The sequence below is a fragment of the Eupeodes corollae genome, chromosome 3 (assembly GCF_945859685.1).
Source record: "Eupeodes corollae chromosome 3, idEupCoro1.1, whole genome shotgun sequence".
NCBI lineage: Eukaryota > Metazoa > Arthropoda > Insecta > Diptera > Syrphidae > Eupeodes > Eupeodes corollae.
In genome coordinates, this window is record NC_079149.1 from 85,909,825 (window position 1) to 85,928,335 (window position 18,511).

Genomic DNA, 18,511 nt, shown 5'->3' on the forward strand with positions numbered 1-18,511 from the left:
ACCTAAATTCTGCCAAAAGCTATTATGGTATTGCTGGAGTACTCTTCCGATAGCGTCGTTAGAAGCGTCTACCATAATGCTGATTTGTGCTAGAGGCATTGGGTGAAAAAGCATAGTGCGTTGGGACAAGTCTCTTTTGAGAACTTGAAAAGCTTCTTCGCAAACGTCTGACCACTAAAAAATCCTTTTTTAGTCTCTTTTTTATTTGCTTTTACGTCTTTTAAAAGTTCGTAAAGAACTTTAGCTTTAGATGGCATACTTGGCATAAAACAATTATAGAAATTTATCATGCCGAGAAAGCGCTGAAGTTTTTTGATGGAGCCCGGACTAGGAAATTCGTTGATGGCTTTTACTCGTTCTTGCGAAGGAATTATTCCATTTTCGGAAACGCAGTATCCCAAGAAATCGAGTTTGCTAACTCCTAAATAGTTCGCATTAACGTTGAGCCCGTGCTTCTCCGTTCTCCATCTATGCGTACGGGACCAAAAATCACCCGAAGAATTTTTCTCTCGAAGCATACTAAACGCTCTCATCTTTGTTTGACATGGGTCCAGGCCTAAGCAATATAAATAAAAACTTCAGTGCAAGTATTACATGTGGATAGTGGCATTGGAAGAGGGTTACGATTTTGAGACAATAAACAGTGTAGAGTGTTACAAATTTCTGTCGAATCGCTCAGTTGTGCCCCCCCTCAAACAATACAGCCGTAATACTCGCACCTCCAGGAATGCTCCTTTGAGCTCAATTTTGAACGTACTGTCAGTTATAGAGATCCTTTTTTAACCACACATCGAGAATGTGGAATTTTTTACTGAACTCTGTCCCCATCTCCCCCCTCATTATAATATTCAAAATTTTAAGAGCATTGTGCTCGTGTTCAAAAGAAAACATGTTAAGTGTATTAATAACCCCTTCAGTGCTGCCTGTAAACTTAAAAAAAACCGTACTTGAATATAAAAATACTTAAATCTCAACAACGGAAAGGAATTTGGTATGATAAGAATCTATGGTTATGTTATGATTATTTTTGATGCCAAAGAAATGGTACAAAATTTCGTCAAAAAATAGACACAACTAATTCTCTTTAGGTGTCAACCTAATGACATAGCGATATAAAATACATTTAAAAGATGTCATACCAATTCTGGACCGTTTTTGAAAAATACGAACACAAACATCGTGATGCGAGACATTCATATTTATCTTATAATAATTGTACGATTCTTTGCAAAATTTTCATTCATAAACTATTAATTTTTTCATAATTGATAAGAAATAAAAAAAACATATTTTTTGTATGAAATATAAACCAAAACTAAATTTTTGGACACATTTCTTGAAATTATGTCTAGAGTAGATTAAGGGGCGTATTATCACTCGCTAGTCCAAAATTCGCCTAAAGTCGAATGCTTTGGCGAATTAACAGTTTGGTGGTATTACCAATAGCGAACTCTGTAGTTAGTCTTTGAAAACAAAACTGCCAACATCAAAAACTGAAAGTGAAATGTCATTAATTGTCATAAATATTTATAAAGTCAGAATGAAGAATATTGTTTTTTGTAAAGAAAAAAGTAAATAAAAAAAAAGATGATTAGCAGCGTTGAATTGTTTTTCGAGGATGAAAATGAAGAAGTAACGAATAAAGATGAAAAAATCATGATCTGAGATGCTTCCAACCCACTGGAATACCAGATAATTTGTAATAAAATTAACAATTAATTTGATAAAATTTAACTAGATTTTTTTTTTATAGATTTGTGTTATTAGCATTTAAATATGTTTTCAGTCAGATAAGTTCAGGATTTCAAACGGCTCAAAGTTCTGCAATTCCACCAATTTTAAAACTTGCGTGCGCACTACGATTTCTCGTATGTGGATGTTATTAAAATAGTTAGGAAATGACTTTGAGCTAGGTTTCTCCCAACCTACAGTTTCAGTAGTTTAAGGCTAAGTTCTTAATTTGGTTGAAGCAAGAATCCGACCAGTTTAAATCATTGCAGATATGAGTATGTCCACTAATGAAAAGCAAGAAACGAGAAACTATTTTTTTCAAAGAGCAGGCTTACCAGGGATAGTTAGAAGTGTAGACGGAACTCACATTGTTATCATAGCTCCTGCTCAGTTACAACACCAGTATTTAAATAGAAAAGGTTTTTACAGCTTAAATGCGATGGTGGTAAAGTACTTCTAAATTGAATCTTGATGTTTAGGTAAAACTTTTTCTTTTTAAGGCTTGTGACAATAATGGTGTAATAAGATTTATTTATGCTAGATATCATGGTTCTACGCATGACTCGTTTGTGTGGGATCATAGTGTTTTAAAGGATTTGTTAGAAAGGTGGTGAATAGATGGAGACTGGTCAAGATTTCATAATTTATTTAAATTGTCCTTTACCTTTGTCGGTTTTCACTCATTTTTTTTGTCGCAACAACAAATCTAGACAACTACTTCAAATTAAAAAAAACTGTGATTTTTTGAAAGTCACCAAGAATTACAGTTATGACAAATAAAGGCAAACATTCGCCAAAAGGCGAACGTCAACTTGGTGAATCCCAAACAGTAATGCGAAAAATTCACATTCGCTTATTTTTTAGGCGACTCGCGAGTGATAATAAGGCCCTAAGATTTCATTAAGTTTTAGTGCAATAAAAAGGCTTAAGGTAAAGTTTTTATTTAATTTCACTGATATAGTTTTTAAATGATTATTTCATAGCAGATACGTTTGCCTACGGCTCAAGTCAGATAAGACTAAGATAAGAACAAAACAAATCCAACGAGAACGGATCGCACAGTCTTCTTAAAAAAAACTTAGACTTAATTTTCTATATAAAATTCAAGATAGTTATGCATTGTATTTATGTACATACTACATACATATATGTTGTATACTCTTCTTGTTTTTGAACTAAAAATATAAAAGTAAGCCCTCGTCCTTTACAAAACCTATTATTTAAAGACACATAAATGTGGAAACCAAGCCTATCAGCTTACAACTCAAATCTTTACAAAATTAATAGGTGAAACAGTACCTACAGTATGTACAAAAGCTTGCTTATTTTATTCGAGACAAATAGCGGTTGCGTCTATAGGTGTACTGTAAGCATATACATGGCAAAAACAAAATGCCGAAATTATTTTAAAATTCATTATGGGAACATCCTTCCTCTCTGTCATTAGCTTATAAATTAATTACCTTCAACACTCTTAAGACGCTCGAGACAACGAAATTTTCTCCTACCCTTTAGTCACTGTTAAAGTTACAATGTGGAACTAAAATAAATCACCCATCGACATACAAACTCAAATATGAGGGTATGAGGAGATTGGTTGGTTGGTGGTACGAAATATAAAGCTTACAGCTAGAAGTTCCTCTTTAAGAGTTTTAAATCTTACAGCATCCTAGCTTCACAGCACACATATCAGGATATTTAAAAAAAAGAAAAATTATTTTTTCCTCCATGTACTCGTATGTGTAGAATCATATATCAATCTTGCTATAGAAGACTAGGACATAACAAAATTGGCACTGCATTAAAGTGGCATCATAACAGAGAACGTTAGCAAAGGTGACTAAACATACTATATTAGCAAGTGATTTCGACAGGTAAGTGCTCACTGGGTGTCTAGTGATGTGTAAAAAGTAGAATTACACCAGCTCTACAACTGCAGAAATTGTTAATTTGTTTGTATTTGAATCAAAATAATCAATAATTATTATTATTCCAAGCTTTATTCACTCATTGATACTTTAAAATGTACAATAATTTTATAATTACCATTTGATTGAATATATTCACATTACATTTAAACAAGTATGTGTACGTAAAATTAATTAAATTACAAGAAACAAATAATTCAATCAAGGTTTAAAACTAATTTAAATATATACATTATTTGAAAAGAGAGGTTTTAGGTTATCTGAGTATAAGCCTCCCCCAGACTTCTCCATCTTCTTCTATTTACTGCTTCTCTCCAATAAAGTGGGCATATTTTTCGGATGTCATCCTTCCAGCGTTTATGTTGTCCACCTACGCTTCTTTTGCTTTCTTAGGGTATCCATTCGGTTACTAATTTTGTCCATCGATTATCAGGTGTACGTATTACATGTCCTGCCAATTCCCATTTGAGTTTCTCAAGCCTGTGTCTAACGTCTTCAAAATTAGTTTGACTTCTTATACTCTGACGGTTAATTTGCTGGGCAATATGAACGTTCAAAATAGCTCTCTCCATTGCTCTCTGACGTGATTGGAGTTTCATTTCAGTGTTTTTCGTGACTTGCTAAGTTTGGCAAACATAGGTGAGGACTGGAAGAACTGTTGAGTCAAACACATATTTCCTTCAGTTCAGTTCATATTTATTTGCAGTTTAAGGCTTAGACTATTTTATAATGAATTAAATTATTAAGAGAGCTTGTTCTTTACATCTACAATACAATAAATTTACGACAATATTTTAATTTTACTATGGTTATAATAAATTATTAAGGGAAAACACTACAAGAAAAAAAACCCTTACATAATACTTAAAAACTAAAATTGCACAAAAACACAAATTTTACCCAGGCAGTATAAGTTAAAGATTAAGTATGAGTTCATTATCTGAGTAAGAACACCTTTCAAAAAAGTTTTCTTGTAGTTTGTATAGGACAAATTTAATTGGGTTGACATTTGCTCTTTTGTATAGACGAGTAGTTGAATGAAACCATGGTAAATTTCAGGATTTTATTTTGGCTTATTTGAAGCTTTTTTATGTGCGTCTCAGCACAGTCAAACCATACTGGAGCACCATACGTTAGGACCGGTTGGAAAACGGTTTTAAAAATTAATATTTTATTATGTATGCTAAGTCTAGACTTTCTATTTATAAAAGGATATAATATTTTAATTAAAAGATTGACTTTGTGGACTGTGATTGATATGTGTTTTTCAAAAGTCAGTTTTTTATCGAGTGTGACTCCTAAATATTTACAATGTTCAGACCATTGAATATCAGTAGAGTTTATTTTAAGCATAGTTTGAGGAAGGAAACTTTGTTTTCTGCGTCTAGTGAACCAAATAGCTTGGCATTTTTCAGCATTAACTTTTATTTTCCACTTAGTGAAGAAGTTAAGAAGAGTGTCTAGTGAATTCTGTAAACTAGAAAGAGCTTCTTGAGGGAGAAAACTTGACGCAAAAAGCGCAGTATCATCTGCAAACATGGCTACTTCAGTATTGTTTCCAAAATGTGGTAAGTCTGACATAAAAATGTTAAAAAGTATGGGCCCAAGTACAGATCCTTGTGGAACTCCAAAGGAAATATCATACATGGTAGACTTAGCAATTCCAGTGGATACAAAAAATTTTCTATTTTTGACAAAGTTCGTTATAATTTTAATGAGGTAATCAGGGAAATTAAATATTATAAGTTTATAGATAAGTCCTTCATGCCATACTGTGTCGAAGGCTTTTTCAATATCTAGTAGTACTAGACCAGTGGAATGTTTTAAGTTAAGGCTGTTTTATTCGTAATATTTGATGATTAGTAGAGTGCCCAGCTCGGAAGCCGAATTGCTCTATAGAATATATATTAGCTTCCTCCACATGTATTAAAAGGCGATCCTTTAAAACTTTTTCAAACATTTTACTTAGTGTGCTTAGTAGGCTTATAGGCCTATAACTAGTCGGGTTTTCTTTTGGTTTGCCAGGCTTGCCAATAGGAACCACTTTTGCTATTTTCCATTTTTCGGGGAAATAATAGAGTTTAATACAAGCGTTAAACATAAATGTTATGTATGTTATACCTTTTTTAGGTAACTCTTTTAATAAACGGTTACTAATACCATCAAGACCAGGTGATTTTTTATTTTCAATTCTTTTACTAAGTTTTTTACTAAGCGGTTGTTGTTGATAAGTGTACTAGTTTGGTTAACAGAAGCACTCTCCATTTCCCTAAGTTTATCCCTTACGAGAACTTCGGTTTGAACGTCGCTCAAGTGAGCTGATATATTATGATTTTGGCTAAATGTTTCAGCCAAAATGTTTGCTTTCTGTTCAGGAGTTACAAAAACCTCATTTTGAACTCGAAGGGGGGGAATATTTGAACCTTTTTTTTTAATTATTTTTGTGACTTTCCAAAACGGCTTGGACCCTTTATCAAAACCAGATAACAAGTTGTTCCAGTTTTGGTTACGGAACATTAAGATCTCGTCTTTAATTCGGAAATTTAGGATTTTAAGATTAGTTTTAAATGTGTCCAACCTATACCGAATCCACTTTCTTCTCTCAGAATTTCGCAAACGAATCAAATGTAAAATATTATCCGGCAGGGGTGGGGAATTTGAGTTAAAATTGGCACATTGAATCCTAGGAATAGATACCTCAGCAGCTCGCAGTATTACTTTTTCGAATGTATCCGTCACCGTGTCTATCTGTTCAAACGACTGAACATTGTTTAACGATAGACTTCCTTCGTATAAGTTATCACAAATGTAGGACCGATATCTTTCCCAATTTGCAGAGGAATAATTAAAATGGCCATTAGGATTATTAAAAGAGCAATAAGTTTGTAGTTCTGTACAAACCGGCTAATGATTTGAACTCAATGCATTGATAGTTAAAGGTTGAGAGAAGTGTACTGCATTATTTGTTAAAAACATATCAAGAGTCGAAGGTTGTCCCGAGGAGGTACTAGGAAAGTAAGTAGGTTCAAGAGGATACAATACTGAGACAGACCTATTCACGGCGACAATATCGTGTAGAATATTGCCCCAACAGTTTGCTCTCAGACATCCCCAAAGTTGGTGTCTTGAATTAAAGTCACCACCTATCAAATAATTTGAATTTGACCTTATCAATTTTAATAGGTCCCTTTTAAATTTAGTCTTTTTCTCATTATTACTATTTCCACCTGGGAAATAAAAAGAGAAAATACTTAATTTGGATGTATTCTGTAAGTCTATCTCAACACCAAGAGATTCAGCTACCTCGAGACTAACAGCTGGGATCACCGAATGTCTGATAGCCTTATTAATTACAATAGCAACCCCTCCTCGCTTTGCGTGATGCCTATCTAGCCTATAGCATACATAATTTCCATTAGAAAATTTATTTTTATTTGTAAGCCACGTCTCTGTCAAAAGAGCAATATCAATTTTGTTTTTAATTATAAAATCAAAAAATTCTGTTTGTTTGTTTTGAATGCTTGTTGCATTCCAAGTAATAATTTTTGGGTTTTTGTTCATCATATTGAATAAATATACTTACTGCAAGAGTGGTAATAACATTAAATTGCTCAGCTTTAGTACGACATGAGCTTAGTTTAGACATAACATCATTAAGAAGACTTGAGATTTCTTCTAAAGAGAATAAAGAGTTATTGCTGTTTTGATCAAATATATTCGAGTTGTTTGCTTTTGGACTCTCTGAGCGTGTGTTGTTTTTGTAAGATGGACATGGACCAGTACTTGACGTAGACGCTTGTTGATGGTGAGTTCGTTTTTTGTTAGAAACTTGCGGGAGTTGGGGAAATTCTTCCATGGTGAATTTGACATGATTGATCTTGGCTCTCGGTTGATTTATTGAAACCGATTTTGAGAGATAATTGTTGTTATTTTTTCGCGTTCGGGAGGATATTTTTTGACGAATTTCGATATAGTGCTTTCGACTTATGCAAGATGGGTCGGTTGATTTGTGTGCACCATTGCAATTAGCACATTTAGTTGCCGATGGTGATTCAGTGCACTCAGAGGTTTTGTGAGGACCGGAACATGAAGAACAAAAGCTTTTGACATGACAATGCATAGCACCGTGGCCATACATCTGGCAATTGTAGCATTGTGTAATTTTGTTAGGCTGGTGTTTTTTGTAATCCCACCTCACTAGAGTTTTAAGAACAGATTTATAGTTCGATCGAAGTTCGTTCATTTTAATATAACCACGTTCAATTATAATAATGTATTTGTAATGCACGTAATGCGAATTAGATGAATTTATTGTGATGGGTTTAACTTCAAGACATTTAATTCCGAGTGAAACAAGTTCATTCTTTAATAGTGTATGATCGTAGAGGTCTAAACCCGAGAGTACCACCTTAAATGGTCTACTTGCTTTTTTTTTCATGGGAATAAAACTCACGTGACTCATCTTTTAATGTTTTTACAATAATATTATAAGATTCAATGCTTGAACACATAACTTTTAGCCCCATATTTCCTTGTTTTATTCAAAATATTCAATGTAAGAAGATGCTTAACGTTCCAGAACTGCCTCCAAGCGTTCGTCATTCGCTGCTCTATATCCTTTTTTTCTTTGTCTTTGAATGAGATAATCTGACCAAGGTATGTGTGGTCTTCAACGTATTCTAATTTATTGTTATTAACACTAACTGGATCAGAAGCACCATTTGTCATAATTTAAGTTTTCTGTTGATTTGTTGACAACCCAATATTTCCGCATTCCGACCACAGTTCGTTCAGCATCGTTTAAAGTTCTTCACTGCTGTTTGCTATAATTATAATGTCATCGGCAAATCGGAGGTTTGAGAGACATTTGCCATTTATCTTCAATCTTTTGTCTTCCCAGTCTAGCTTTCTGAATTCTCCTTCTAAGGCTGCGGAAAAAAGTTCTGGTGAAATTGGATCTCCTTGCCTTACACCTCGCGATATTTTAAAATCTGGTCCGATGCATTCCGTTTTTATGTGGGATGTGCTCCTGTCATACATTTTCTTTAGGATTCGAACTATTTTTTCGTCTACACCTTGATTGAGAAGCGCCTTCCAAATAAATGTTTGCTGTACTGTGTCAAACGCTTTTGCAAAATCGACAAAGGCAAAGTATATGGTGATTAACGGTTTGTAGATGATCTATTGTCGAAAAACCTGATCTAAGACCGACTTGTTCAAAAGGTTGATTTAAATTAAGAGTGGTTTTTATTCTCTCAAATAAACACTTCGCAAAACCTTGTATTTATATCGATGATATTATGCTTTTCCGCCGATAATTGTTGATATCGTCCCTGTTCCCTTTTGTATGTATGAGAATTATTTCCGACTTCGTCCATTGGTCTGGGACTTCATCGGTGACCAAAACCTGATTGAAAATAGTAGTCAACCAGTTGGCCAGTGAAAAGTTGCCGAACTTTAGGTATTCAGCTAATATTCCATCGTTTCCTTTGCGACTAAGTGAACATTCTACATTTTAACAATGTTACAAGTCAACGACCAGCGTATTGAAGATCTTATCAGTTTACATAAGTTTGATAGGTTTGTTCCAAATATGCATACAAACAAAGTCGTTTATAACTCCTTGGGGTAATAAACAGCTCCGTGATCTAAAAAAAAACTTTAACGCCATTCCTATAATAAATACACGAAATCTAAAAATCAAGCTGTTTACAAATCAGAAATCTTATATTTATTAAAATTTTAACTTTTAATTGGAGTGTCACATATCTGTTAGTTGTAAAAATGCTTGCAGATGAAACCAAATAAATAAATTATTTTTAGTCTTTCGTTAGGAACAGACACAAATTTTTTGTTTACGTACAAATTTTATCAAATTTGTTAGCTAATCGAATTTCGGCAAAGTTGGTGTTAGCCTAAGTTTTTAGTGGGTACTATGTACAGTGTGAGATAACTGCTTAACAGTGAAATGCTTTCATTAAAACAATTTTTGATCGCAGCAAGAGACACGAAAATGACACTCAACAGTCCAAGTTAAATGGGATGTAAATTTCTTTCAAGAGTATTTTGTATTCTTTCAGAAAATAATTTCAATGTGAAAATAGGCAGGTTAAGACGACACAATGGACTTGAAAGTAAAGCAAGTTTCTGGAATATGACTAGCCAGATGCCAACAAACTTCGTTCTAATTAAGGCAACTTGATTGGAAAGTTGGTCAAGAAAAATCATCCTAACTATAAAATCAAGCCTACCTATGTCAAAATGACAGACAATGGTGTCCGAAAGCTGAACTTCTTCTATGATTTATTTATTTTATGCACTATTCCATCCAATGTTTTGTGTATTGGGGTTCCTTATCAAATTGGAACAGAAATAAGTAATATTCCTTAACAACACAAATTAAAAAATACAAATGATGGGCTTGTAACTTGCCTGAGAAGTGTTTTGTAGACAATAATGTTGTAGGTAATTTTTGTACGATGAACTAAAGTTAAAAGAAAATGAAGTAAAGTTCCAAGTTTTAAATGTATGAAACTTCAAAAACTTAAAAGTTGCCTTGTTCAAAATGTACGTTAAAAAAATGAGAGGATTTTTTAACTAAATGAGAAGTGTCGATGGTTTTTGTATAGTAGTATTAAAATGTTTTTTATTTATTTCCAACTTAATATCTAGAAGTTAACATTTTCAAATAAGATTTTAAGTTTCTTTTGAGACGACAAACGTCGTCTGTAGTTATTTAATTGTACGTACATATTTTTACGATTATTAGTTTCAAATCAAAATTTGGTGATCATTTTATATTCAATAGTTAATTTCGGTATGGTAAGGCTACAGTGATAAAATTCGCAAATCCTTCAAAACTGGTGCTGTTTTCTCCATTGAGCACCTGAGTTCTGTGAACAAAATTTTGTCAAGGAAGGCCACCCTAAATTCCTTTAAACCCGGACATCTGCAAAAAAAGTGCTGGATGTTTTCTTCCTCCCTTAAGTTGCACACAGTACATAACGATGAATCACCTCTTGCCTTAAAAATCCAGGTGATCTTGTTCAGTTCGAAACCATCGTTAATGTAAATCTGTCCTCTTAAATGATCCAAATGTTTGTAGATGCGCGTACTGCTCTCAGATACCCTTCGTAGGTTTTCTTGTTCACCCTCTGATTTCTTGTTGACCCTCTGATTTCAACAGCCCCATAAGATCATTGCCATTTTGGATCCAATCAATTAAAGAAATAGATCTTTCATCCCAACGCAGTCCAAACCAATATCCAAAATTTTTCAATTCCTTTACCTTTATTTTTGTTAGCTGATGCGGCAGTCTTTTTGCACTGTATTCGAATATTGTGTTTGATATATATCTGAGGTGAAGCTCAAGGAAAGGTATAGTAATGTCCATCCTCCGCCTCAGTTTTCACTGCCAAAGAGTAGTTTGGAGTAAATGTAGGCTATTTTAAAATTCGTTTTAAAAAATAGCGTTGAAGTTTATCCACTTCTTCGAACATTCCAAAGCCTCAGATGTAAGGACCGTAGATTTGAATAGCTCTACAAACCGTCTGAAATAGTTTCCATTTGGTTTCTTAATTGATATTTCTTTGCCACGTCGAGTTTATGCTGTTCTTGGCTGTAGTGTTTCTCTTTTCTACGTGCTTTGAAAACGACATCTTTCGTGAAAGTAAAACTCCTAAGTAAGTATAGTTGGAGACAATTCGAGTTCTTTCTCCATTTAATGTCCAATTTTCTTGACTAGATAACCTTCCACCATTTCTGAACACCATTATCTCTGATTTAGATAGATTTACTTCTAGACTCCATTTAATGCAGTAACATTCCAGTTGCGTTATCATCTGCTGCAAGACCGTGACATCATCCGCCAGTATAACCATATCGTCTGCATAAAGCAGTAACCTTATGTTGAACAAGTCATGGTTTTTGTAAATATATGGTTTGATAAATAAAAGTGTCAAGTAGTGTTGACATATTTGGCCAAGCTACCTGATCAGAATCAGCTTCAGCAGAATGAATGGTTAATAGTTGCTACAATTTTGATTTATGTGGCGCAATATTTTCTGAATGCCAACTTTAAGAATCAGCGATCACTTAACAGCTGTGCAACAGAACACTCCTTGCTTTGAAACATTTTAAATAAACCTTTTAAATCCATTCGAAAAGGCTTGTATCTTTAACGTATCTAAAACGATACTAAAAAATTGGACAAATTCACCATAATTCCGCACCTAAGGAAGCAAGCATAAAAAATGAACGAAATGATGTGGAAACTTCATCAATGGTGATACGCCTAGGTAAAGTCACCTACATGCACATGACTATCTGTATATCATACACATATGTATGTATAGCAAGGTTGTTGAGGTGCACATTGTTAATATTTTTAAATCGTTTATCCTTTAAGTAAAATCAGAAAATCCTTCTGGCGAAAAACACCGCATTCACAAGAGTCGTTTAATAGAAGTGTGTGTTAAAAGCCTTATACTTACTGACTTACTGTATACTACTCACTCAGCAGACATAAAACATATGAAGAATTAAGTTTCGCAACCTTTTTGTTATTTTCATAGCAAGACGAGACAAAAATGAATTAGCAGCAGGTGCAACCACAATTCCTTTTTTTAATAGAAATTCTAATCGATGTAACGATTGGGAACAACCATCTCTTCCTTCCTTAGAAATCCTGTCTGGCGAGACATTTTAAGAGCACATGCCAAAAGTTTTTTGTTTGTTTCTTCCGTTTTAGCTTAGGTTAAGTTTTTTTTGTTTAAGGACGATGGTGAGACGATCAGATCTTGGTATTGTGCTGTTGTGGTTAGTATCTTAAAAAACAAAAAAAAGATCGAATGAAGTGTGCCGATTTGTTTGCAGCCTGGTTTAAGTTATTGCAAAGGAAGCTTTAGGGAATTATTTCCAGAGGCGAAAGCAATTCGTCTTTAGTGTGCAACGGATTGACAGCTTTTTTGATAATAAATACAACTCAGCTGATTATTAAGGAGATTATGCAATCAATTTGATGCTTAACTTAATTTTTCTAATACTTTATGGACGGTTTTTTCAACAATACAAATTGTTGTATCAAGGGAAAGTTGGTGGTTTTGTCTGATAATGATGCAAGGCTTTGAAAATTATATTATATGAAAGATCTCAATTAATGCAATAAGTATTTGTTTGTGGTTTTTTTTATTTATAATGCGTGTCTTCAGTCATGATGAATCCCTCCTTCGTTGGATTAGAAATTACCTTTAGAACCATTCAATACAAATAATGATATTGTGTTCCATGTCTTTCTTATGTCTCCAACACTCTTTCTGTTTTTATAACTGATCTCTTGCCTAAAATATTTAGTCCTTTAATTTTTAATATTAACACCATTGTTAAACAAGGAGTAAAATTCGTCTACAATTTAATGCGTCGTCCTGTGTGAAATAGGGCCTCACCCAACAAACTCCTCCATCTAGCTGGATCCATAGCTAGATGTCTCCAATTTGGCGCTACAAGTTGGGTGAGGTCACTTGTGCGCGCCACCTGATCAGCGGTCTTACTCTACTGCGCTGTCCTGTGGGCGTGGATTCGAAGACTTTTCGGGCCGGAGCATTGGTTACCATGCGATCTACGTGACCCAGCCATCTTAGTCGTTGGACTTTTACCCTTCTGGCTAAGTCTACGTCGCTGTACAGCTCGTCGTTCCATCTTCTCCTTCATTCCCCTTCGATGCATACGGGACCGTAGATCACACAAAGAACTTTTTTCTCGAAGCGACCCAAGGCGCTTTCATCCGCTTTTGTCATAGTCCATGCTCCTGCACCGCATAGCAGGACGGGAATGATAAGGGTCTTATATAGTAACACTTTCCTCCCTCGAGAGAGGACTTTACCACTCAATTGCTTTCTTAGTCCATAGAAACAGCGGTTAGCAAGAGTTATTCTGCGTTTGATCTCAGCGCTGGTGTTGTTTTCTGCGTTTACAGTGGAGCCTAGGTAGACGAAGTCCTTGACTACCTCAAAGTTACGTCTGTCGATGGTGACGTTTTTTAACCAAGACGTCAGTGTTATAGGTCCTTTCTTGACGACAGCATATACATCGTTTTGCCCTCATTAACCGTTAAACCCATTTTTGCCGTCTCTGCCTCAATACCCACAAAAGCCCCGATTATGTCAATGTCATCAGCATGTGCTAGTAATTGGACAGACTTTTGAAAGATAGTTCCCCTAGTGTTGACGTGTGAGCTCTGCACTATTCTTTCAAGCAGGATGTTAAAAAAATCGCATGATAACGCATAAACTTGTCCAAAACCTTTTGTGAAATAAAAAGGTTCACTGAAGTTGTTTCCAACCTTTATGGAGGACGTGAATTCTCCATGGTCATCACAAACGGACAAGTTTGGCAGAGATGCCAAAACTAGACATGGCTCTATACAGCTCGTCCCTATAGATGCTGTCATGTGCCGCCTTGAAATCGATGAAAAGATGGGGGGTGTCGATTTGGTGTTTTTGGGTTTTTGGGATCTGCCGTATAATGTGAATATTTGATTGACTGCGGACTTTCCTGGTCTAAAACCACACTGATAAGGATCTATCAAGTTGTTGACGATGATCTTTAGATATTCACATATTACGACAGAGAAGATTTTATAGGCGATGTTAAGTAGATTGATTCCTCTATGGTTGGTGCAGTTAAGAGGGTCTCCTTTTTCAGGATCGGGCAAAGAATACTGGGATTCCATTCATCGGGCATGTTTTCTTCCGACCATATCTTACAGATAAATTAGTGCATGCTCCTAACGAACTTAACTTCAGCTTAGATATGGCAATCTCTACTTCCTCTAAGTCGGGAGGACGTGATTGTTTGGCTTTCGTCTATGTTGAATGGATCATCCTGTCTGACAGCGGAATTCGGTTCGTCGTCGCTATACAGTCTGTAGAAGTGATCCTTCCATATCCTCAGCATTGACTGCGGTTCCACTATGATGTTTCCTTTTTCGTCGGTTTTAGGTTTATGTAACTGTGAATTTCGTTTCACCTGTTCATAAAACTTTTGAACTTCATTCCTGCTTTTAAACCTCTCATCATCTTCGACTGCACGCTTCTCAGGCCCTCTCTTTTTCCTTCCGAGGAGTCGGTATTTCTCTCGCCTCTTCTGCTCATAGAGCTCACGAGCAGCTCTCATCCTTTTATGCAGCGCATCTTTGCGTGCCTGTTGTTTGGCTGCATTTGCCTGACGAAATTCCTCATCAAACCAGGGTTCCTTGTTGGTGTCTGCTTGAAACCCAGCACATCAGAGGCGGCTTCTCTGATTGCATCTTGGCAATGTTGCCACTGGTTTTCGATACATTGTGTTTGCGGCAGAGAACTTCGAGAGAGGTTACTTGTAACTTGGTCGGAAAAAGATTTGGCCATCTCTGGCGATTGTAGCCGTTCGACGTTGTACCTTCTCCCAGCACCTCTGGAAAATCCGAAGTGCTACCTTGGCTACAACGAGGTAGTGTTCCGAGTCGATGTTAGCTCCTCGGAAAGTTCGTACATCCATGATGCTGGAAGCGTGTCTGACGTCGATCGCAATATGGTCAATCTGGTTGACGATAGATTAATCTGGAGAAGTCCAAGTTCCTTTGTGGATGTTGAGGAATGGAAAACGCATACTGGCTACTATGATGTTTCGCCCCGCAGAAAAAACCATGAATCCGTTGTCGAAAGTGTTGTCGTGCAGGCTGGTTTTACTGATTATTCCACCAGAGATGTCTTCCCTTCCTAGCTTAGCATTAAAATCGCCCAGGACAGTTTTAATATCGTAGCTAGGACACTGCTCATATGTTTTGTACAAGAGCTCAAAGAACATATCGTTGGTGTTGTCATCCTTCTCTTCTGTGGGGGCCTGCGTGCCTTGATGCGTCATGAGGCGCTCATTGATGCACCTATAGCTCAAGACTTCTTGTCTAATTCTGGCTCCAGTTTTGTATCCTCTTTTTCCCGGCCCATCCCATCGTATTTCCTGGATGTAGGTGATGTCTGCTTTATAGCAGTCTAGAGCCTCCGCTAATTCTTCGACTGCACGTGGTCTATTAAGGGACCTAGCATTCCACGTGCATATCCGTAATTCGTTGTCCTAAATCGTTTGCGTAGGTTGTCAACAGTAAATCCGTCCATATCCGATGCTTGTTGTTGCTTCGCAACTATGAAGTTTTTACGTGGCTAGGAAGTCACCCCGCAGCAAAACCCACAACCTGGAGGGCCAGATCCTAATAGGCCTGGGCTCCGAATAAGTTGAATAAGCCCTAAAAGGTGTTCACTAAGTAGTTCGGCCTTACTGGAACTGTAGACGCCACCGTTGATTCCATACCGGGAATTCCTCCGCTGCCGTCTGGATAAGGAGAGGTGCCTTAGTGGAAACACCTCTCTCGTTTGCTGCCCCCAACAACTTTCCACTGGGGTTAAAACCCAATCTACAGTTGAGGTACTAGGCACCGGATGTTCACCTCGGGGAGGTGAGAGTAGCAGTTGATAGACAGAGGTGGGTTTTGAGAAAAACCTGTGGACGCTTGTGTCCTCTTGAATGCACATGTCTACCATTTGAACATCAAGGTCAACGTTAAAAACACCTTTAAAAGTGATATGAATCTACCTCCTATAAGAAAACAGTTCTTTCTTTCCCAATACTACTTAACTAAAAAATGGTATAGTAAATTCAATACTTTCAATTTTCTTAAAAACTTAAAATATTTTCACGTTCAGTTTTCTGAGTTTAAACAATAATTGACAATTACGAACAACAACAAAAAAAATGTTTTTCATTAAAAAAAAAATAAAGAAAAAAATTTTCTACTTTTTTGAAAATTAAATGCAAGAATGGCGTTTTGGCTTTTGGAAAAATAGATCAGAAAAATTACTCTAAAGCAAATAAATTAACTACAAAATATACTGGAGCAAAATTTTAAACAATTTAATTCATTCTTGATGCCATTCTAAGCAATTTACTAAAGATGATTAACCTAATTTTAAACGAGTTTAGCCTTGACAACTTGCGTAAGTTAAAAAGAAAAGGCACTTTAACTTTTAGCAATTTGCTAAATCCATGTGCCTTCTGCACAATTATTTCTATAAGAGCAGTGGATGGAATGGTCCCGTTTGGAATTCCAATTGACAGAAATTTAAGCGCTAAAATCTCGCGCTTTTTCTAATTTGTTGTTGTGTGGCGTTCGGGGCTCGACGTTGAAAACAAAATAAAATAAATAAGTCCAACGGTTAGTTTGAAAAAGTACTTATCATGACCAAAATTACTCTTGGAGAATTTGTCAATTCCTTGTAAGCTGCAGTACCCGTGAAAAAAAAAAAACTTTAAAAGACACGGACAGGGTTTGAACCCAAGAGCTTTCAACGCTCGAGGTTCAAAACTTCAAAAACTCCAACTTCAATTATTAATTAGACAACATATCATAAACGCAAGTTCTGAACTATAACATGCCTAATATAAGAAGTTTTCGATTTTGTTCTACCTACATACCTTACCTTTACGTTCGGTTGCTATTCGTCCCTTTTTTTTTGTCAAACACTGCCGTAGTCCTCTTATTTATTCATTTTCCAATTATTTTTAAATAGTTCAACCCATTTTGTGTTCCCTTACCATTTTTCCCATGACTCTGGTTCTTATTTGAAAGTAAATTCTCAAAAACGAACACCGGAAACATTTGGCCTCTCAAATAAAATACATAATAATAAAAATAAGACCTCCAGGGTGGTATCAAAAACAAATTCGAAAAAGCCGACTGCTGCCATATTTTTGCAATTTATTGTGCGAGTCAAATAAAAAAACCTATGTATAGGTTTGACTCTTGATCATATACGTACATATGTATGTATATTTGGATCGATCAGCAATTCAGCACCAGATGGCTAAAACCACCCAAAAGACAGTTCCAAGCATTTTATAGAACATTAACAACTTCCGAAAAACATACATGCAAATAAATAAAACATGTAAATTATGTTCAATGAATAATATTATTTAGGTTACGAGGTAAATTGGCTGAGTCCAGTCTTAGAAGAATCCATAACTAGAGTTCCCCTCGGTCGGCCAATTTGATTTTTAAATAAACAAATTCGGCGAATTTTCAAAATAATGACAAATGAGTTCCGTGCATGCAAAAGAGGAGAATTGTTGTGTCGTGTCTCGTGATGTGGATTCCTTTTATTCTGCAACTGCCTTTTAATAGACCATAAAATTTTATTGAAATTTCGATAAGAAATTGTTCGATTTTATAAAATTTATGAAAGGATATACATGCAATTATTTTTCAGATTGATAATTGGCTACTTTGCTTCAATTATCCTTCGCAGGAAAATAAAGAATACAATTAATATAAAATCAATGATTATTCTTATTAGTCAGAGACAAAAAATAAATTAAAATATGAATGCATATATTTTATTGGGAATGAATTTATTCAGAATGCAGTTACATAATAAAAAGATCAATGACCTTTTACTACAATGTGCATGTGCTAGATATAGATAAAAGATACTCGTACCTATTTAAATTTGTCAAACTATCTGTGTTATCGAGGGAAGTCAGCTAGAGCGAAAGATTCCAATTCCTATTCCTATACCTATCAATGCATGGTCCAATTGGGAGACAAATATAACATCAATAAATTTTATGAACGAATTTATAATGGAACTGTGTGTATAGTGCTATAAATAGGCAATCATTTAATATATTTACCCAAATACAAGAATGAAATAGAAGAACTCTATGATTAGGAGATTTGAGATTTTGATTTTAAAAATAGAATAATACTTTGTGATGGATAATTAGGTTTATGTATTGATGTGTTAAAAAAGGTATATTGTTTT